The following is a 24,040-nucleotide window of genomic DNA, read 5'->3' as shown; positions in this document are numbered from 1 at the left end:
GGGTTGGCCTGCTGGCAATTGACTTGAGCCTTGGGGTTTGCTCCCTTTCAAGGTCTCAAGTTCGAAACCCACTAGGTGCAAACAATTTCTGAGGGCCATCGGACTGGGTAAAACCTGAATTAACCGTGGTGCACTTGCGGGAAACTCCTTGCCGAGGGCCTGTGCACCCCCGGGATTAGTCGGGGCTCAAAGAGACTCGGACACCCGGTGCAAATCAAAAAAAAAATTATGAAATTTTGGTATGAATGATGTCGATTTGGTTTTTCTTTGTGAGTGTTGATTGACTTTTATTATGTGTTTCGTTACTTTGTTCAAATTTTGGCCACTTTTATTTCCATTTTTATAATTTTTAATTACTATTGTAATTTTTTCCCGCAGACTTTACTTTCCTGATTTGCTTTACTGTTTTGATATGCTTCTGTTCATGTCCTATTTTAGTGAAATTAATATTAGTCTCTTTTAGTTTTGTCTTGAAGAGTTATGTTAGGTGTATTAGTCCTTGGTGCTAAAAATTAGATTATAGTTGCCGCTTTATATTTTCATTTGATTAATTTTAATATTATGTCGTTGTTTGAATGCATACACTAGTATAGGTCTAGTTTGTTTTATTTGATAAATGTGTTCCATCATAATTTGCTATAAGTTTATAGTTGCCGCTTTATGATTTTTTGTTTGATTAATTTTACTATTATGTTGTTGTTTGAATGAATACACTAGTATATGTTTAGTTTGTTTTATTTTGATAAATGTGTTCCATTGTAATTTTCAACTCGTTCCAGTTAATTGTTTGGTTGCACTTGATTATATTGTCGACCACATGTTTGCTTTAGCTATACAAATTATGAAATTTTGGTATGAATGATGTTAATTTGATTTTTCTCCTAATCCCTCTACTGTTGTCATGGTTGTTGAGTGTATTCATTGAATGTGTCTACCTATCTATGACTACTCATAAATAGAATCGATCTTACTTGAGAAATATTTTAGTACATGTTACCAATTTTGATTTTGCATTATAGGGTTCAGACTTAAAAATTTAGTGTTTATTTTGAAGTCTTTCAAGTTACACTAATTGTTTCTTTCCCGTTTGATGCATGAACCCTTGTGATGAGCCCGATGGAACTCTTTCCTTCCACTTGCATCTCCAATGGGCCATTTAGGCCCGAAACTCTTCTCGAATCGTCCCCCTCGGTGTCAAGTTTGAAATCACAAGTTTATACATGAAAAACAGGGGCTGGAAATCGAAAATATGCCCTGGAAAGGTAAAATCAGGCCGAAAAACGGCATGTATACACTGATATACCTATTGTATACATTGGTATACGGTCGAAAAATACAAAATACAGGGTCAAATACGGGAAAGCAGGCAAAAAATGTGGAATATACAAATTCCGAATAAAAATACAGGCCCGAGAGTCCGAGAATTAGCGGTATACATGGTGTATACCTCAAATATACACTTGGTGTATATCATGACCCATGGAGATGGGAAAAGGGCCGAAAGCCCAATAAATTGTTGTCTTATTTTTTTGCAGATTTGTGAATTTGGGTTGGCCCGAATTCAATTGCCTTTCCTTGCTCTTATTTATTTTGTTGTATTTGACTAACATTTTGATTATCTTATGGTTTAATTTAATTAAAACCCCAAGAATGGTCATTTCATTCTATTTTTCAGATTAAGATATATATTTTATTACTTAGTTCTTATTTTAATATTAGTCTTTTCAACACTTAAATTATTTTCCTTTAGAAAATTTCCCTCTAGTTCATTTCCCTTTAGATAAATAAAATGATAAAAATAATAATAGTAATAAATAAGTAGGTTAAAATAAATGAGTTTTTACTTAGTTAAAATTTCCAAAATAAGTTAAAATAAATGAGTTCTTTTATTTAGTTAAAAAATTTCAAAGATTATTTAAAATAATTGAGTTCTTTTACTTCGTTAAACTTTCATAATTAGTCAAAGTCATGAGTTCTTTACTTAGTTAAATTTTAAAAAAATAATTAGTTAAAATAAATGAATTCTTTTACTTAAGTTAAAATTTTAAAATTAGTCAAAATCATTTTGGTCAAATCGTCGGTCAACCGCGAGTTAGCGGGCATTCCGAGGGCCTAACACCTTCTCAGAATGTACATTGAACTTTGAACCCTTTTATTTTCAATTGATTTTATCTGTTTAAATCTTTTGAAAACCTTTAATTTTTTCTTGATTTTTTTGTAAAAATTAAGTGGCGACTCTGTCATTTTGGAAATTCGATTTCTTTTAAACCATAAGTTTAATCGATTTTTCGAAAATTCAGTAATTTTTCCCTAACATATATTTCCTAATAAAACACTGATAATGTTTATTTTGACCTATAATTTTCTTTTGGACATTCTATATACATGTCATGTTAATATATGATTTCCATACTGATGCACAACTGGTGTTTGATAATATGTCTGAAACAATTCAGTAATATTATTTTTCTTGCTACTTTCCTTTTCTTTTTCTTTTTTTTTATTTGAATAAACAAGCGAGGATTGTAATGAAGTTGCTGGATGGTGAGAATTGCGAGGTGAGAACTGAACTTTTCATTTGTCGAAAATAATTGTGGCATTAATTTAACACAGTTGAAGTATTCTAGAGGGTAATATAATTCTCAAGTACTTTTAGAGTGTTCTTACAAATGGCTTTAACATTGAAACATTATTTTTACTTCTCGAGCACCAAACTTTACTGTAATCCTCAAGTTTTTCTTCATATGAGAAAGTGGCAAACTAGTAAATGGATACACCTCTAGAGAATGAAGAAGGTATGGATGGATATCACTCTGAATTTATATGGACTATGTAATTCTTTATCTGTTCTTTTTTGATTCCTCATTTGTACCTTTCCCACGACATAATATACGTGATTTATTATAAATGCTACACATTTTCATTGTAATCACAGTTAAAAAGTATTGTTCTTTTATCTAAATAATCAGGGGTTAAAATCCGAAGTGGTCATTATTAGATGGAGCTCTTCGAATTGCTTCTTCTCACATTATCTTGATTGTTCTTATGTTGTCCAATAATAAATATCTTTCTTTTTGAGATATTTGATTACTGAAAAAGTACATCTTTTTGAGTTCTCAAATGAATGGAACAATCTCGCCCTGATAGTGAAGGAAGTAGGGAAATAAACTAGCAAAGATATGTACTTTGTGTTAGTTTACCTGAAACAACTATAGCTTTAACCACATGATATTAGTTGATCTTAATAGATACTTTTACTACTGTTCAAATTTGACATTTCATTAGCTTTAGCCTAACAGTTCAGCTAAGAAGCTATAAATCAAGAATTAGTTGTATGAAGTTATATATTATTTTGCTTTCCACTAATCTCTATATTGTGTCTGTTGCAATTGCAGACTATGACAACATTTATGCCCGCCCCACCCGCAACAACCTTTCAAGTATGATCCCTTTGTGTAGGTAAAGACAAATCTCAAAGGACATCATAAAAGAATAACTGAGCTTGCTTTGTCGAATGCTCTCAATGTGCTTATATCTGCAGGAGCAAATTCTCAGATAAATTAATTTGATATAGGTGTATTTCGACATTTACCTTACTTAATAGAAAAATATAGTTGTTGTGTTTTGGGCAAATTTGTGGCTTGATGTTGTTGATAATAATTGTTGCCGTTGATAAACAATTTCAGCACTTTGGCCATTTTTCTGCTACAATCTATTGAGGCTAACAATGAAACAACTTTCCTTATTTAGCTTATGTTTGGCATGTTTATTGTTACGTCATGTCTTTGATGAGAATTAATTACTGTCTTTGATGAGGTTGACTGCTACAGTTTGACACCTCATTTTGAAGTTGAATCACTATTGCATTTTGGCCTTTTGCTGCTCCATTTTGTAATGTTTTCGGAGCCCCTGGTTGTTGTATTTTTTCTTTTACTACTGCTGAATTTTAAACTAAGATATTTGCTATACTTTTTGTCAAATTTGAGCCAATGATTGTTATGTGGTGAGCTAAACTTCACTACACTTGTAATTCAGCCATATTGTCAAAAATATTGTTATGATGACTGTGATACTATAGGCAAAAATTGAGGCTTAAGAACTGCTGCATTTTTGTCAAACTATTGCTTCATCTTTTAGTTAGTTGGGGTTTATTATTGCTCTGCGTTTTCGTGAAAAAAAGATTACTTTAAGGCTGTTTGAAACAACTGCTTCACTTAAATATTTTCATCTATTGCACTTTAAATGTTTAATTGATTCGAACAAATACTATTGACCGATTAAATTCAATTTAAGGACATGCTCTTTTGAAATATCCCTCGGTTTGGGTCACTTGGCAAAAAGGTGATAACAAAGTATCTAAATAGTTGTAAGACAAAGAAACTCATTCAGAACGGCTGATGAGCCACTAGCTAGCTTCCAATCATGCCATGCAAGATTTTCTTTGTTCTCGAAAAAACTCAACTATACTACTTTATGTTGATGTGAATTGACGGAAAGGTCTTTCAAATATTTTGTTGTTTTTTCTGACACTCGTCTCTAAATAAATGTTATTGTCATGTTTTCCTGTCGCGTAATTTGAGTATTTTGTCCAAGTAATATATTGTTATCTTTATCATATAGTAGTTAAAAAGTATTGTACTATGAAAGATGTTTATAGAAGTGTATTATTGATGATTATGGCCACTTCACACATACAAAAGAAAGTGATATGTTCTACCCATGTTGATACATAAGATAATTATTGTTGATGAATTTTCTCAGTGATGCTTAACTGGCAAATTCAATTATATCATTCTCATAGTCTTGCCTCAATGTTTCATAAATTTCATGTCTCTTTTCTAGATTCATTGGTGATTGCATCCGCTTGCTTGATCTTTAATCGTCTAGTTGTCCCCTAAGCTCCTTTCGCCCATGTTGTCTCAGTCTTGGATAGAGTCCATTACCTATCTTTCTTTGATTGAATGAGACTATATGATGTCCTTTAATATATATATATATATATATATATATATATATATATATATATATATTGTTATTTTGTATTGATATTCAAAATGCCTAAATGATTTTCTTTAGTCTAAACTTATGTTGTTTGGTTTCTTAACTAAATATTGTTTGTAAGCCTTACTTAATTTTCTCTTGCTGACCATATAAATCGTTCATTCTACTTCTATTAAAGATCAATGGTGTAGAATCTACACCTACTTGTGAAATTATATTGCATTTATGCTCAATATGCAATATGCCCGTTGCTTTGAGACTTAGACCTTCTGTTGTTCAAGAATGCAGTGCCAAACTCCGGAGCGTTGGACGAATTGGAACGTGTCAATCACCAACTATATCTGACCTGGTTCACTAGCAAATTGTCTGCTCCTCCCTAATTTAAAGAATAAGTCCTACTAATTTTGTTATGTTCAGGTAAGCAGATATCTCCTATCTTAAGTAGTAATTTATTGATTTTTATAGATATGGAAGCTTTATGTATATATATACCAACTGTAAAATTTAACTTTGACAGGAATTGAAACTTGCTTCACGACAGAGCATTTTGTTATAAAATTCAGCACTTTTTCAGTGGGACCTCAAAGATAATATACTGCTTTTGATTTTATTATTATAGTTGCATATTATATAGCTTATGCAGACATCTAAAACATAATTATCAACTTCTCCAGGTATCCTTTCAAATGATTTATTCACTGCAAGAAATTTCGATAACGACTAAGTGACTGAATTGATAATACAAAGTCTACAACTTTATAAGTTGGGTAGATTCTTTAACCAGTTTGAAGTTATTTGTTGAGGTTATTGTATATCTTGCACATCCACTCTACCTTTTCAACAATGAAAAAGATATTAGAATAACTCTTAATTCTCAAAGAGATCCTAAGAGGCAGCTTTATAGCAATTCAGCCTCTTAAGTCATATCTTCAATCATCGTTCTCTGGATCACACTCAACATAAATACATAATACACATACTTGAACAAAGATAAGTGATTTCCACCACTTTTATTTGCTACTCCATGTTTATAAAGTCTCAATTCCTTCTCTACTCTTCCTCAATCAATCAATTTAATAATACAAAAAACAAAAGCAAATATAGGAAATTACACAATCTCACTGTCATCCACAAACATAAATGAAAGAGCTTCCAAATTTATATAAGGGCTATATATATATATATATATATATATAATGGCCTTAATAAAAACTTGGACCAAAAGTTGTTCAAATTGTACTGTAAATAACATCTGAAAATCATAAGTTATATTGTACTGTGAATAACATTTGAAAATCATAAGTTATCTAATTATGGAGTTCAAAAAGAAACTTCGACCAAAGGCTGGTCAAATTGTACTGTCAAATGTAATAACTTTTTCTCTTTTTTGGCACAATTTCATTCGCTATCAAAATCAATCAAATTTTCACAAGACACATCACTAAATAATTAGACCAAAGCATGTTTAAATTTGACAATGAAATGTAATAATTTTGTCTCTTTTTTGGCACAATTTCATTGGCTACCAAAACTCCATCAAGTTTTAAGAAGACACATGTACTTTTATATATATTATATATATTTATTGCTCATAGAGCACAAATTTATTAGGCTTCCATTGAAGAAAAACTTTTTCTCCCTTTCTCACGTATTTTTTCCCCTTTTCATGTTTTTCCTCTTACCATTTTCAGTTTTTGTTGCAGATTTTGCTTGTCACCAAAGGAGAAAATCAAAATGGGATAAAATTAGAGTTATTATTTTCACTTAAAATTCCAATTTTATTACTCAACAGACAGATTTGGGGATATTTATTATATTTTCTAATGTTTCAGTAAGTTAGGGATAATTATGTTCTTGCATGTTCCGAACTTGATTCGAAATATTCATAGTGTTTTCGTTACATTTTCTGACTTTTAGTATGTGGAGGGCAATTATGTTGTTGCATGTTCCTAATTTAATTGCCCATGTTTATGCAACCACAAAAAAGAAAGGACTTTGACTCAATAGTCATGCTATCCTGCAGATACTACTGTTTGGTTAAATATATTTCGTACAAACATGGTACTAAGATTGAACATCGACTGAATAGAATTAGCAACACGAGATTGGATTTGCAAAGTTCAAATTGTGGAAATTGGACGCCCGCGAAAAAGTCCTGACAAGAAATGTAGATTCCAAAATTTGATTTTGGAAGATGAAGAGGTGAGCTCATTATATTTTATCTTATGAATACTCTTCTTTTTCTTTTTACCTCATATGAACATTTTTCCTTGGTTTTACTGTTGGTAAGTAGTTAGAGTTAATCTCAGCTTAGTTAATCTCACCTTTCTATAACTCTTACTTTTAGGAATGCCAGATAAAGGCAGTTATGTATGCCGATGAAATTGAGCAGTATGCAGATAAGCTTAAACTCATGAATACCTATCTCATCTCTACCGCAAAAGTCAAAGTCTCGCCAACTTCATACGGCAAGCCAATACATAAATTTTACTGGGTTCTTGACAAAGAAGTAGTAATTGAACATATCAAACCATCTAACGAACTTGAGAAACCATTTCCACCACCAACCAAGCTGAATATCACAACCTTTAACCACATTTCTCATATAATGGTTGATTCTGCTGCTGAAATTGGTATATCGATCCTAATGGCTATTATCAGGCTAAAATATACATGTTTACTGATACACACACTTACAACATTTCATTATGTATTATATAAGCAGATATACTGGCAATCATTTTTCGTTGTGGTCCTAAAAAATACATTGGTCGCCGTCATCATAAGTGTCGAGAAATTACCATTGGTGACAATCATTAAGTTTAACATTTCACCTTCTATTTTCCCATTTTCTGAAAAGATTTTGAATAAGTAAACACTTTTTTGGTTTGTTTGATCAGATCATCAGTTATCGTCTGGGTGTTATCATGGTACTTAGTCTTCTCTCCTCACGTTCTCAGGAAAAATCAGTTTCTTTTCACTCTATGGGAGGATTTTGGAGAATTAGAAGGAAATGAAATTGAAGCTAAAATGACAACAGAGGCAGATCTGATTGTAATCCTCGGAAGGAGTATAAGAATCTCTACTTATCAAGGTACAGATGCGCTGAACTTTTTACCAACATAATTTAAGATAATAACATAACATTATGCAAGCTATGTGTTATACAGGGTTGTCACTGTAGACTAGGTTCAATTCCACAATACCTGTGGATCCTAATTACCCACAAGCAGTAGAACTCATCAACTGGTACTCACATTTCTTCATTATTCTCTAGCTTTAATTTAAATGTAAAGAACCTACTAAACATATTATCTGTTGTAACAATAGGGCAAAAGAAAACAAAACAATGTTGTTAAGTTGTGCGTCAAAGAAAACCTCAACAAGCTCATCTACCCCTCCCATGGTAGTCACTCCTGCCGGCCAACAAGTTATCTCTATTGCAGAAATGTCATCAGCAGCTTCTATAAGTCATACTTCAAGCTGATCATTTTAGAGTATGCTTATTAATTTTTCGATTGTCTAGCTTTGGCTAAATAATAAAAACAAATTATATTTACTCATGAGTAATTTAACACGTATTATGTATATGATATTTTCCAACCTATGGGACTCTTCTATGTTGAGGCAAAAATGGTCATATCAGATGAATTCCAAGAGTTTTGTGTGGTTGAATGCTCAAGATGCAAACAGAAGAAGCGCACAAAGGATAGAAAGGATTTTGAATGTCCAAAATGCAATCGAAAAACAATATTAGTGCCTCGGTACTATACTTTTGACTTGTAAATTATAGTTTGTGCAAAATATAGCGTATATTATACACAAATTTTAAACTTGCCATGATAGCAGGTGTATCTTTCAAATTGATCTTATTGATGGTACTGCTACAACCACAGCATCTATCTCTGGTGAATTGGGAGAAAAATTATTCTCCATGACAGCGGAAGACATATTTGACATAACTTGCACTAAGGTGATCTCTCATTCTAGTTGTCTACTTGTACACATCTATTGTCACAACACCATATATGTTGAGCAGAAACAGTTTAACATATATGCTTAGTTCTAAAGTGTTTGTTGTGACTCTTTACATTTATAGAGGCAATCATTGTCTGTTAATCATGTCCATGAGATGTTGTCAAACAAACTATTTCAAATGCAGCTAAGGAAGTCATCTTGGGGCAGCTCAAATAACACACATGCAACTTTGTCCATTCCATCCTACATGAAAAAGGAACATACTCCGCAGAGCACTACTGATAGGAATTCTAAAAAGATAAGGCCTTTGGAAATAATTGAGGTGGAGGTGATGGCAACAACTACTACAGTTGGTTCTTCAAATGCGACGCCGAAATTTGAACCACCCACACCAACCAAAGAGGTGTAAAAGGTCAGTCTACATCTGACTTTCACACCAAACTATAAGTCACAATGATTAACAATTCGAAATATTTATAAGTATTTGAAAAAGTTCTGGAAAAAAAAACTAATAGAGTTTTAAAAAGTAAAGGTAGAATCATTGAGGTATTGGAAGAATATCGTTCATAATGTGATCGGTAAGTTGTGCAAGTCTTTTGAAATTCAAGAAGTATACTACTGGAAGAATTTACAACCCACTACATTTTTCTTCCTTCAAAGTTATAATTCATTTGGGATTTCAAATTTTTTTAACTGTTGGATTTTGATGATTCTGAGTTGGATTACTAATGTAATTAAATTCCTTTATAGGAAAGAAAGTATGGAGAATGAAGAATCTGAATTACATTATTTTAGTTATAACAATTGAGCAGCTTGATTACTTCAGAGTTACGACCACCTCTTTGGGCAGTGATCTGTGTGTGTTTGTCAGGTTATTAAGCATTCAAATGTCTTTTATTTTTATGGAAATGAATTGTGAACTATTACCATACCAACAATTGAATACACTTTTGGACCATCTATACTCTCAAACATTGATTCCAAGAATGATAAACCTCAATTATACTAATTACAGAGCTGATCACAAAGAGATTCAACAGGGAATCTATCACTTTTATCGTGATTCCATGACTTTCTTTCTATTTGATACCTAATGGGCATATAAATTTACCTTGAAAGTTTTCCTCATTCTGGGTGATTAGCTCTCCCACNCCCCCCCCCCCCCGTTAACTGACGATGTATTGTTCTTTCTGAAATTTCCATTTGCTCTTTTCCAGTTTCTATACTAAAAATGTGCTAGTTTGGAGGCTAATATTTAAATTGTTTTGCTATGTGTTGCCATATTTTTCAGTTTCTGACAGACTTTAAACTGTCTAATTACAGGAACTCCCTCACTCCATTTTGTGACTTTTGCTTAATAGGGAGAATAAAATGAATCAGTCTCCCTATGCTATGGTTTTTTGAATGAAGAAGATTAGCTACTAAGAAGTGAACTCCGGCGTCCTCTACATATGATAAACAATGACATGCTAATCTTATATACTAAAACTGAAACATTTGCTATCTTATTTTGGTTGTATTACATTAGTTAGTATTTGCAGATCGTTCAAATCGACATCATATTGATGTATGTTGTACATATTTTGAATATTTCTAATAGTATATAATATATGCTATTATCCATCTTCTGCAAAAGTAATCACCCTTGATTCATTAATATTAATATTTTTACAAGCATAATATTTTGATTATTGGGCCCGTGCTTGCCACGGGCCTCCCCCATCTAGTCTCTATATATATAGATATAAGCCAACAAAGTTGGACTAACACATCTCTCTCTCTCTCTCTCTCTCTCTCTCTATATATATATATATATATATATATATATATATTGTATATGAATTGGACTAACACAGCATATACAAGTTGCACCAAAAGTAAAGTGAATTGTACCAATAGAGTTAATTTGGTAATTTGACTCATGGCTTTCTAACTAATGTGTATATTCATCTGTGAAACATGTGTCCTAGCTACGTGATATATCCCTGTTCCTTTTCATCCATTCTCTGTCTCAAGAAAAAATGCTCTGCAAATGGGAAGGATTTTGCAAGCCCTAATATGAAATTCTCACTTAAACTGCATACCTTCCTAGGTATGCAATGCTTCTTCCCTTCCTTCTTTCTTCTCATTTTTGTTTTGCCTTTTGATTTTAGATCCGTTTTGTCGATTTTTTCATTCGATGAGTTCCGACTTTTTATTTATTTATCAATTTTAGTGTTTAGGTTGTGGTAATGTTGCACGCACTGAATCTAAATTTGATTGGATGTTGTTGTTATGGTCGTTTACTCCTCTTCTTCTCCGTTCTCCCTATTTATTGCTTTGTATTTCAATTTTTGTGCTTTTGATTATTGAAATGTAGTGTTTCTTCCGCTTTTGTTCTTGATGTGGGTCAGTGGGTGTTTTCTCAATTTGTTAATTTTTCATAAATAGGACTTTACAGGTACTTGGAGAAGAAAGGTAAGGAAAGAAATTGAAAAGATGCCATGCAGGGAACATTGAGCATTATCAGGTACATCTAACTTAATTTTGATTTTTTTTCTCGAAAACACTTTCAACTGGAAGGATTAGCTATTAGAGTTACCCTATTTTCACAACCCGTTCTCCTATGTGGAAAGTCCAGTATTTCTCCCTCTTTTGTTGATTTAATTTTCCAGTTGGATATGCAGTTGAATTATAATGTTGAATACTAACATATGTATATGTAGATAAACATAAACTATAATTTGCTTATATGACAAAGAAGACTTTCGTTTAACATGAAGAATTCTTTGTAAGATAAGTTATTTATTTTTCATAGAGTGCAAGTTTCGGTATATAAATAGCAAACGATCTCCATTTTTAACACATCTTATTCATTTATCTGAAAGCTATTGAAAAATGCAGATTTCAATCAACAGTTATCGCCTTCAGGGAATTACAAAATCGGCTCAGAGATTTGTTCCTATACCATTTGCCCCTGATGGTTTAACTGAAGAATTTTATGATCTGGATGCTTATAACACTGCTGAAAGTAAGTTCATTATGAAACTTCAAGTTCATCCAGAACGAATGAGCCAAGAAGATAGTCACAAATTTGATTTACTTATCAGGTACTATTATAAATTTCTATTTCTACTAAATTTTAAAAAACGTAATGAAGATGTACGTGTTCAGTTTGAAATAAGCTATAAGATAGTCATGTTATGATTTATTCAATTTATTACTTAATTGATGTAAACAGGTGCAACTTTTACTAGGAACAGACAGAAGACATACAAAGATATATATTAATTAGGCGTCATTTCAATGATCACATTCATATTTATCGGCTCCGTTGACTCCTCAAAGTCAAAGTGAAATTCTTGAAGAAAGCTTTCAAGGTCACAAGGAATGACTGGTATATAAACACTTCCCTTTAAAATTTTCGATGATTTTTTTATTAAAGACATTGAAGCTTTCCAATAATTCTTGATCTTGATAAGTTGATTAACTGTTTTCTCTGTACACTTAAACTATAGGTAAAAATTGCTTACCTGAGCCAGCTTAGAAGATGAACACATGCTTCTGGAGTGCGAATTCATGCCGAGAGGAAGTTTGGAAAATCATCTAGTTAGAAGTAAGTATAGTTTGTGTGAAACCATAACTACATATTTGATGCAAGAACGGATCCACAATATGATATGTAGATTCATGGGGACCCAATTGCTTTTTCTAAACCATATATAAGAAATTTATTTTACTATGAACTTAGTTCATTATAAAAATCCATAAACTTGAGATCTTGAATCCACATCTAATTTGAGGACGTCTACTAATATCATCCCTGTAATGTTATTGAATTAACCTTTGGTACATCTTGAACAGAGGAGTGCTTATTTCCAACCACTATCATAGAATCTCCGAATGAAGGTTACTTTCGAGGCAGCTAAAGGACTGACATATCTCCACAGCCCAGAAGCTAAAATTATATATCAGAATTTCAAATCATCTAACATTTTGCTTGCTGCTGTATGTAAAACTACTTTAAAATTTAGTCTTCTACAAGTTTTAACAATATTTATGTTGTCCTCTTATGATCTGTCCATACCATGAATTGACAGAATTACAATGCAAAGTTGAGTCAATCAACAGTAAAATGGGTACCTTCTGTTGTGCTGCTCCCGAGTATATGACCACTGGTAATATACAATTTCAATTTACTCCTAATTGTTCTTGTGCTTTACCTGAGCTGAGCGTCAAGCGGAAGCCAAGTACAAAAGTAGTTAAAAGATAGAGATGGTGTCATTAGGAATAACTTGGTTGGTCCATTTCCATCCGTTTCTCTGTTCAAGGAGTATCAAAATGCAGCGATGGTAGTAAATTGATCAATTTTCACTGTACTATGTCATATTTCCAGCATTAGATAGTACATTTATCAATAGTTTAGCTAATTTTTAGATATAAGTGTATCCAAATTGCTTAAAAGCTGCACAGCTAGACTGTTTTGGCATGATAAATGATGTTGTTCGACCTGAAATTTAATATGAATTTGGTATATTACCCATTTTTATGCGAGCTTAATTTTTTATTTTTTGATTCACATGTAAAAATTGACAGTCCATAGTAGCCTCTTTCTCGATGTAGTTGTCAGTTGCAACTTTACTTTCTGTTCTTTGAGCTACTTTACTGCACTTGAAGAGCAAATTCAGTAAAAATGTGGCTTAGATACTTAAAGTCGGAGGAATTCAAAACTGAAGTAAGATGAATTCCTCATTAATGTGTTTTGATGGATTTTATGGTCAACTTGGTGGCTATGTTATATGAATTTTGTTGGACATCACTGAAATTAGTTGCTGACTGTTTTGTGTGTACTTGATGAATTGTATCCACGTTACATGGACTCTTCACTTTCAATGTAGCATCAGTGTTGAATTAATTTGACAGCATGTCCAGTCTCCTCAACTTTTGTAAATGTAACTCTTTAGGACACTCTAATTATCGACCTATGGCTACTTTGATTTATCTGTCTCTTTATTAGGTAGATTTTTTGTTTCTGCGTCGAAAACCTACATATTGACCATTCATTTAGGTAGTGTAAATGATGTTTTAATAAAAGACTACTGCAAAAAATTCCTCCACCTTAAAGCATAATCGAACTTGCATAACACGACAGTCATAGGTGATTCAGGTAAATACAGAGGGATAACACACGCTGCTCAATTAGTTCTAATGGTAAATGTTGTTTTATCACATCCTCAAATAGAGGCCTCACATTCGAACTTGGGAAACATTAAGTCAATAAGTGCACTAAAATGAATATAGTGTGAATAGACTTCCTTCATCAATTAGCCTCGCTGAATTTGATAAATTATCACACAAATTTTCTTAAGTTCTTGATGAGGTCTCTCTTAAGAGTTATCTCCTCTGTTTAATCCTTCAGTCTTTCATACTCGCAAATATCAATACTATGTGTCCTGAAAGAAATTGGAAGTGTAACACTACTTGGTTTGTTCTGTCATGTAACCTGAGATAATTTCTTTTCTCAGCTTCTGATTGTCGCCTCTCATATGTAAATCATATGACCACCAGAAGTGACGTATACAGTTTTGGAGTTGAAGAAAAACCGCCCCCACGGAGAACATAATCTAATCCAATAGGCTTAAGCCTTTACAGATTACCTCTATTTTATAGTTTACTGGCAAATTAAAGTTCATCTCAAGAGTTGTACATGTTCATGAATAAAAGTAATAAACTTAATTTTATTTCTTTAACATGTGATGCACTCACTGTATTACTTCAAAAATAATGAATAGTTGGTGGATTTACACAATATCTCTTTACTTACTGTTTGTCTACTATAGATTGGAAGACCATAGGGTGAGATTGTATTCATTTTGTCCCTATATAAGATGACATAGTTATGTCGATTATTGTCTCCTAACTCCTTGGAGAAAAGATTTTCCATTTTGTATAGGATAGTCAAGGGATGGGATTGCCGGGGGGGGGGGGGGGGGGGGGGGGGGNNNGGGGGGGGGGGGGGGGGGGGGTTGTAATCCAGCAAAACTCAATGGGATGGATGGGTGAGGATTTAGGGGTAGCCGATGTAGGATAGTCCAGGGATGGGATGGGGGTTGGATGCAATGGCTAATTTGGAATTTTCACTAAGGTTGTTTAGTAATTTCTTTTTTTAAAAATAGTGCTAGGCATTTAAAGGCAATTAAAAGACTTTCTGGGAATAAAGAAGTTGTTGTTGATGTTTTGAATAGCAAAGCTCAAGTTATTTTTACCCCACTTTTTTCAATGTGAGTAATCTGATTCTTCATTTTCAGGATTTTTAGTTGCAGATGAACGTAAGAATTTGATCTTTACGGAAGTTTTACTGGATTCTGGTAATGATTTAGGCTTATTATGTAGAAATTCTACAAAGGATTATCCAAGTTTAAGATTTTTTTTTTGTTTTGATAATTGTGGTGTTTGAGCTAGCTTGCATGGACCTCGACTAATTTTATGGGTACTTGCTACCTCTCACGAGCATAGGCATCAGATAACTTTGTCCCCCCGAGGCTGTGAATCGAGGTTTAAGATTCTTGAAAAACAGAGTTTGAGTTATCTTTTGCCTTAGCTATGTTAGTGTGAGTCCATTCTTTTATGCTTATTTCAACAACAACAACATCAACATATCCAGTGTAATCCCATAAGTGAGTTTTGAGGAGGTAGAGTGTACGTAGACCCTTACCCCTACTTCGGGGAGATAAAGAGGCTCTTTCCAAAAGACAAACTTATTTCTGCAAGAGAGTACAAATTTGTTTCTTTTTTCAAGTTTTTCTGAATTTTGCTGATCATATGAACTAATTAGGTAGAGTTTGAAACTTTCCTTTATATTTTATTTATGATTCTTATAGAAGTAAGACACATTGAATATGTTATGTATGTTCTAAGCATCTTGGTTGTTTATATAGAAATGAGTTATATAAATTAAAAAATTTATCAAGATATCGTAAAAAATCAATTGATTCCTAATTAAGGGTCAATCACTTCTTCTTTGTTTGTCTACAATTGAGTTGAACGGTAAGCGGTGATCAAATATTCACTTCTTCTTTGTTTGTCTACAATTACTTTGAATGGTAAGCTAATCAATCTTTGTTTCTCCTTCGTTTCTATAATCCTTATTTCACATACTTCATATAACATTCCTTTGATGTAAACTTTTTTCTTTCCTTTGATTACTGAAAACGTTGATCCTATTTGTTGTGCGACATGTTTAATCAGTTCAAATAGATATGAAAAGAAGGGGTTTTCATTTATACACCCCTCATATAAAACTTTTTATCAGTTTAGTGTGTCTACAAGTGATAATGGTCAAATGGGTGAATTTGCTGATCTCCACAGTTAACCCTGCAAGAATGTTGAAAAAAAACGAAAGCATTATTAAGTGTTTGAGAAAGTAAATGAAAGGGTAGTTTCTTATCCTGTTGTTCTTCGAATTCTCTTAATAATTGATTTTCTCATAAGTCATGTTTATGGGTAACAAGAAACGCGTGGTTATAATATATTTTTCCTTGTGCACATGGCGTATTGCTAAGACCAAGCATGTGGAAGTGATTTTCCGTAGAGAACCACACAGTCACGAGAATTTCTGCCACAGTTTTATTAGTGCCTTTAATTTGCAAGAATGTCTTGATTTGTTTTCCTTGAGATTTTGAGTTGTTGCAACATTTAGTTGTATAGTAGATCACCATCAATCTGAATCTACTACTCAAATTGGTTGTCCCTCTTTTTAACTCTTGAGAAATGTAGCATCGTATTTCATTTTCTTAATTTCATTTAATCCCTATCTGCCCTTCTGGAGAGATTAATGTATTAGAATGAGTGTTGGTTAACCTGGATGTATGTGGTTAGTTCATTTTGATTTTATCTTAGTCTTGATTTCTTAAAGCTGCAGTTCAGATTACCTACTCAACAATAACTATCGGGACCAGTAATTTGATCTTTCGAAAAGAGTATCTCTACCTCCGCGAGGTAGTGATAAGATCTGATAAGATATGTTGTTGTTTGAACTCTATTGATTTGTATAATCTCTTCCTCATTCTACAACTTAACTATCACTAAGACTTCAGAGTCTTAAGTATTGTTCATGTTTATTACCTACTTTACTGTTCTCCAAGTGATTTTGTTCCAAAATTAAGTATACTATGTCAGTTACCTGTTTTCCAGATCAAGCTGGATAAAAATGGTATTGGGAAGAGAGGACAACAAAACAGGAAGTGAGATGAGAGGGAAGACAAAATGGAAAGGGGAAGCAACATGAAGGAGCACATGAAAGGGAAAGATAGACAAAATAAAAGGTCATTTTCTATAAAGTTTTACCAATTTACTCTCTAACAATTTATTTTTGGTTAGAATTGGCAAATATCTGATATAATGGCCACGTAATTGACACATTCACTTTGACTTCAGTTTTCTTACTTCACATGATTCATTTACTCCATCCCTCGGGTTACCATCATCTTTCATTTATTTATTTAAAGGTGTTCATTGTTGTTTTATTAGATTTAGAAGCTACAATGTCTTAAGTGCAGTAAATTAGGTACATCAATTACTGACTTTTTTACTAGGTAAAATAAAATACAAAACAAAGTATATGATCTTTAGCATCAATTGTTGATACACTTTTTCCAATAATTTGCAGGAACGACGTCAGTACAAAAAGTTGAAGAGTTGATGGTCCATGTGAAAGCTGTGACACCACTAGAATTGAATGATAGACTGTAAAATTTTAATGTTCTTTCACCTCCTTGATTATTCTTCTTTTCTTTCTTTCTTTTGAAGTTGTTTAATTTGAGTTAACATTTCATGTCTTTTTCTTTATTGATGGTTTGGTATGGTGTATAGTTTGCAGATGCTTGAATGAATAAACTTTGTTTTCTAATTTTTCAGATCACATCTTTTATTTTAACAAACACATAACTTGAATTAGTTAATACTTGCAATTGGTCACTTATATAAGTGAATAGTTTCCAACAATGCTTTGCCTATATTGAGAATAATAGACTAATTATGTTTATGTTGGGCCCGTGCTTATATATATAAAGGAAGAAAAGGTAAAAATGGTTGTAACCAAATTGAAATTATAATGCTTAATTAGTAAATTCAATTAATAAAAAATAAATGCTATTGAGATCTATCAAAATTTGACAAGTGTTTTATTTTTTAATAAATAAAAAAATACCAGAGAAGGTAAAAGAAGGTTCTCAGGAAAATTAATTAATAATATTAATGATAAAATAAAAAACACTTCCAGTTTTCTACAAATTTTTATGGCAACAAATTAAATGAGATTGAATGATAGAAAAATTAACGGGAAGAAGAATAGTTTATGGTAATAAGGAGGAGAGATACATATGATATCTTATTTTTGGAAAATTGAAGTGTCACATTATTATTTTATTCAACATAACATATCAAAGAATTATTTGAATTTCAAATAGTGAATGTCCATCATATAGGCCTCATTTTGCCTTATTTTGAGAAATGAAATTGAATACCTCATAATTCTTACAAGTGTTTTAAATTCTTGGTTTACTTTGGAATATCTTAATAAAATATATGAAGTCTTCAAAAGGTTAAATTCACAATAAATTATGAAAAAGAAAGAATAAGAGAGACTACAAATACACCTTCATTGGCTTCCTTGAAAAAATTTAGCACAACAATCTCCTCCATTCCTATCATAAGAAAATTATATATATATATAGAGAGGAAGAAAAAGTAAAAATGGTTATAACCAATTTGAAATTATAATGCTTAATTAGTAAATTCAATTAATAAAAAATAAATGTGATTGAGATCTATCAAAATTTGATAAGTGTTTTATTTTTTAATAAATAAAAAAATACCAGAGAAGGTAAAAGAAGGTTCTCAGGAAAATTAATTAATAATATTAATGATAAAATAAAAAACACTTTCAGTTTTCTACAAATTTTTATGGCAACAAATTAAATGAGATTGAATGATAGAAAAATTAATAGGAATAAGAATAGTTTATGGTAATAAGAATAGATATGATATCTTATTTTTGGAAAATTGTAAAAATAAAAGGTATAATAATAAATTATGGTGTTTTATAAGGAGGATAGATAAATAAATTCTTTTATTTTAGAAAACTATAAAAAATAGAAGGTGTCACGTTAAGAATTTAAGGAAAAGTAAAATTATAGTATTGATGAAGAAAGAGGAAAAGTAATAGATTGTGGTAACATTGAGGAGAAATAAATAAAATATTTTATATTATTATATTATTATTTTTTTGCAGATTTTTATATATTTAAAAATAAATAAAAATTTGATTGAAATAATAAATAATGGTAATCGTGATAAAAGAGAAGTGTCACATTATTATTTTATTCAACATATCATATCAAAGAAATATTTGAATTTCAAATAGTGCATGTCCATCATATAGGCCTCATTTTGCCTCATTTTGAGAAATGAAATTGAATACCTCATAATTCTTACAAGTGTTTCAAATTCTTGGTTCACTTTGAAATATCTTAATAAAATAAATGAAGTCTTTAAAAGGTTAAATTCACAATAAATTATGAAAAGAAAAAAAAAGAGAGATTACAAATACACCTTTCTTGACTTCCTTGAAAAAATTTAGCACAACAATCTCCTCCATTTCTGTCACAAGAAAATTATATTATTACCATTATTTAGAAATGACAGTTAGAAGGACTAACACAGCAACAAAAGGTTGTACTTAAAGTAACGCATGTTGTACGGTGAATTAGCAACAAAAGGGTTGTACTTAAAGTACCACACGTTGTATGGTAAATTGATGAATTATAAAAAGATTTTTTTGTTGTCCTACTTCAGTAGCTAATACGTGTTCAATATCGTGTCATTTTTTTCCTGATTTTATACTCTTCTACTTTATTCTCTGTTGTTGTCTCTGAAGCCCAATTTTGATTTCACAATTTCATGGGTTCAATGAGGATCAATTACACATATATTATGATTGAGCAGTTTGTTAGTAAATCACAAGATAAGAGCATTAATGTTCACAATTTCACTACTTACTCTCACAGAAGGTATCCGATCTATACATATAATTGTTCACAATTTTGGCTGTTCTGTAAAATGATTCTGCTTCCCTCCATATGATTTTTGTTTTTTGTTAAATCTCAAATTCATCAACTTTTTAGTTGGTGATTTTTTCTGCAATATTTATGTATAGTTACTGCATTTCATTATCTATCAACCCTTTTAATTTTCTTTTTGAGTTGTTTCTTACTGATTTCTCCACATGCATGTTGATGTAATTTTCTTATATGTTTAAAAGTACAAGGCAAAGGAAGAAGAGATAGATGAGATTGTACTACGAAAAAGAAGGAAAAGTTATTAGATGGATATCACTTTCAACTTTTATGGTGTAGGTAATGAATGCTTTGTCATTATTTTTCGATTTCCCATTAATGTACATGCTTACTTATAAATTCTATAATTTTCTGAGAAGTTGATGTGATGAAGAGTCTAATTAATTAGGCTACCTGTCCCGGATGCGGAATCAAATTTGGGACCAATTTATACATACTGTGTTGGTGAAACTTTGTAAAGATGCACATGTTTTTCTCACATATTTAGCTTGGAAGGGATGATATGAGAGTTACACGAAAATGTAATCACAAGTATCTTTTAATTATTTAATTTCTTAAGATTATGAATTGGGTAGTACAGTTCGTATGAATTTCTGTGAGATGAGATATTCTCTCATTAGTTTCAGTTGATAATTCTTTTGTTAATTGCAAAAGCTAAAGGAGTAGCGATTTATTAATTTCAGTGTTAGTATCATCGTCATGTTGCATGTTAAACATGTAGCAAGAGTTTCAGTTAATTAACCTACATAAGGGCATTGCAATTAAGCCGATTTTACAAATTGTTGGTCAGCTATATATTCATGATTCATAATTATTTGATGAATGGTGGTTGACCTATACATAGAAATATCGAATTTAGCCCAAGGTTGCGACATTACTTTATATATATATATATTGATCCTTTTCTATATTGTTCTTTCTTATGCTAATTGTTGAATGTATCAAAATTGAAACAATGGAAGCCTTGACTACAATCAGTAAAGAAGAAGAGCAGAGAAGATAACTTGTAGAATGCAAAGCTTGAATGATTCTATTTCATCAGTGAAGTATATATACACATCAGCTGGAAGCTTCTAGACTATTACACTTTGAGCTAACTAACTATACACATATCAAAATTGAAACAATGGAAGCCTTGACTACAATCAGTAAAGAAGAAGAGCAGAGAAGATAACTTGTAGAATGCAAAGCTTGAATGATTCTATTTCATCAGTGAAGTATATATACACATCAGTTGGAAGCTTCTAGACTATTACACTTTGAGCTAACTAACTATACACATTGAATAGATGAGCTAACTAACTCTCTAACCAATTCTATAACTAATTGTGTGAGCTGTACAATGCAATACGTGAGCTGTGCAATATAATACTTAATACCCCCCCTCAAGTTGGAGGTGAAGATAACACTGCCAACTTGTCAAGGATAGAAGAGTGCTTGATTCCTGTTAAGGCTTTGGTCAATATGTCAGCCAACTGGTCTTGTGTAGCAATATGATGCAATGTGATAAGTCCTTGTTGTAAGACATGTCTCACAAAGTGACAGTCTACCTCGATGTGTTTGGTCCTTTCGTGAAAAACAGGATTCTTGGCAATGTGTAGGGCAGACTGACTATCACAAAAAACTGAAATAGGCTTTGGATAGGGAACACCCAACTCAGTAAGCAGTCGACTTAGCCAGACCAATTCACCTACTACTTTCCTGAGTGATCTGTATTCAGCCTCTGCTGATGATAGAGAGATGGTTTCTTGCTTCTTTGATTTCCAGCTTATTGGACTGCCCCCAAGCAATACTATAAATCCACTCACAGACTTCCTGGAATCTGGACATGAGGCCCAATCTGAATCACAATAGCCTTTCATAGAAAAATCTGCATCTTTGGACAAAAACAAACCCAATGTAGGATCAGACTTCAAGTATCGTAGGAGGTGAAAAGCAGCTTGCAAGTGTGGCTCTCTAGGGTCCTGCATGAACTGGCTTAAGTGTTGAACACTAAAAGCAATATCCAACCTTGTGTTTGTAAGGAAGTTAAGTTTTCCAACTAACTTTCTGTAGTAAGTACTATCACTTAGAATTGGACCTTCCTTAGCTCGCAGCTTGGTATTGGGATCAAGAGGGGAAGATAAGGAGCTCAGATGCAAACAATCATACTCCTTTAGTAAGTCAAGCACAAATTTTCTTTGTGAGACAATAATTCCCTGATCTGTGTGAAGTACCTCCATTCCCAAAAAATAGTGAAGTAATCCCAAATCCTTAATTTTGAATTTGTTGTCTAGATAAACTTTCAGGTCTGCTATCTCATCAACATCAGTACCTGTAAGAACTATATCATCAACATACACAGCCACATAAACTGCTGAATTTGCTTTCTTCTTGTAGAAGAGAGAATAGTCATACATAGAGTGAGCATATCCCCTAGAACATAAAGCTTCAGTGAGCTTAGCATACCATTGTCTACTAGCCTGCTTGAGTCCATAAAGGGACTTGTTCAACTTGCATACCAAATTAGGAGACTGGACTGCAAGTCCAGGTGGTACGTCCATGTACACTTCCTCATGTAGATCACCATGAAGGAAGGCATTATTTATGTCCAGCTGATACATAGTCCACCCTTGTTTAACTGCTGTGATTAATAAGGCCCTGACTGTGGTCATTTTCACTACAGGGGAAAAAGTTTCAATATAATCAATCCCTGCTTGCTGTGTATAACCTTTGACAACAAGCCTGGCCTTGAGCCTCTCTATGCTCCCATCTGCCTTGTGCTTCACCTTGTAGACCCACCGGCAGCCTATAGCTTTCTTCCCAGGGGGAAGGGGAACTAAATCCCAAGTGCAATTTGAGTGCAAGGCATCAAACTCTTGTGTCATGGCTAGCTGCCATGCAGGATCGATGACAGCTTCCTCATATGAAGTCGGTTCCTTGTCAATGCAAACATTTCTAACAATATCTTGACTAGCAGGAATTAGAGCACTATGAGCCAAGTAGTGGTGATTAGAGAAAAGGGCTTGGAGGGAAGGGTTGGTGCTTGAGTTTTGAGGAACAGATGGTTTAAGTTGAGGTATAGAGTGAACATAATCATTCAAATGTTTTGGAGGTTTGTGACATCTAGTAGATCTCCTAGGTTCAGTTTGTTGGAGAGTGTGAGGTTGGTTAACAAATAGGGGTGCAGGAGGTACAGATGGGGAAGGCATGGATGCAGAGGGATTAGGTGACAAGTCACATGTAGCAGTAGGACCATTTGAACTATTTAGAGTATCCTATGTGCCATCTTTAACAAAAACATCCAAAATATCAAAGAAATAAGGTGACTGCAACAATGAAATAGGTGAAATAGTCGTATTTGAAGGGGTATTATTAAAAGGAAAAATATTTTCATGAAAAACAACATCTCTGGAGATATGTATCTTACCGGTAGACATATTTAGGACTTTGTACCCTTTTGTCTCATGAGGATATCCAATGAAAATATGAGGAGTAGTTGTGGTTCAAACTTAGCTCTATGAGGTATGGGTACAGTAGGATAACAAAGACATCCAAAACTTCTCATGTGTGAATAGAGGGGTTTTCTGTGGTATAAAATTTCATAGGGACATTTTTTGTTCAACACAGTGGATGGGAGCCTATTTATTATGTATGTTGCACAGAGAATGCACTCTCCCCAATACTTAACAGGAAGTTTAGATTGAAACAACAGTGCTCTAGCAGTCTCAAGAAGGTGTTTGTGTTTTCTCTCCACCACACCATTTTGTTGTGGTGTGTAGGGACAAGTTTTCTGGTGAAGTATACCTTTGGTTTGAAAAAAAAAAGTTGCCTTTGTATTGATAAATTCCAGACCATTGTCTGTTCTGATTGTTTTGACAGTGGTTTCAAATTGGTTTTCTACCATAGCAATGAAGGCTTTGAGAGTTTGTAAAGCATTGCTCTTAGTACTTAATAACTGAGTCCAA

General features: G+C 32.6%; 1 long non-coding RNA gene and 2 pseudogenes across 1 annotated transcript; all 3 read left to right on the top strand.

The window, feature by feature from the left end:
- LOC125865840 (uncharacterized) overlaps positions 1-10,467 on the top strand; it is a 15,219-nt pseudogene extending 4,752 nt beyond the window's left edge.
- On the top strand, positions 6,934-8,488 carry LOC125865848 (replication protein A 70 kDa DNA-binding subunit D-like; annotated as a pseudogene).
- Positions 10,468-11,357: 890 nt separating the features above from the next.
- LOC125865855 (uncharacterized) lies at positions 11,358-13,139 on the top strand. The gene is made up of 6 exons (XR_007446408.1): positions 11,358-11,488; positions 11,863-12,068; positions 12,216-12,355; positions 12,477-12,574; positions 12,823-12,966; positions 13,059-13,139. It is a non-coding gene; the product is annotated as an uncharacterized LOC125865855 (long non-coding RNA).
- The last annotated feature ends 10,901 nt before the right edge of the window (positions 13,140-24,040 follow it).

Source organism: Solanum stenotomum, chromosome 5, assembly GCF_019186545.1.
Source record: "Solanum stenotomum isolate F172 chromosome 5, ASM1918654v1, whole genome shotgun sequence".
In the NCBI taxonomy this organism is placed as follows: domain Eukaryota; kingdom Viridiplantae; phylum Streptophyta; class Magnoliopsida; order Solanales; family Solanaceae; genus Solanum; species Solanum stenotomum.
The sequence above is the reverse complement of the archived record's forward strand: the minus strand, read 5'-3'. Positions and strand labels throughout refer to the sequence as shown.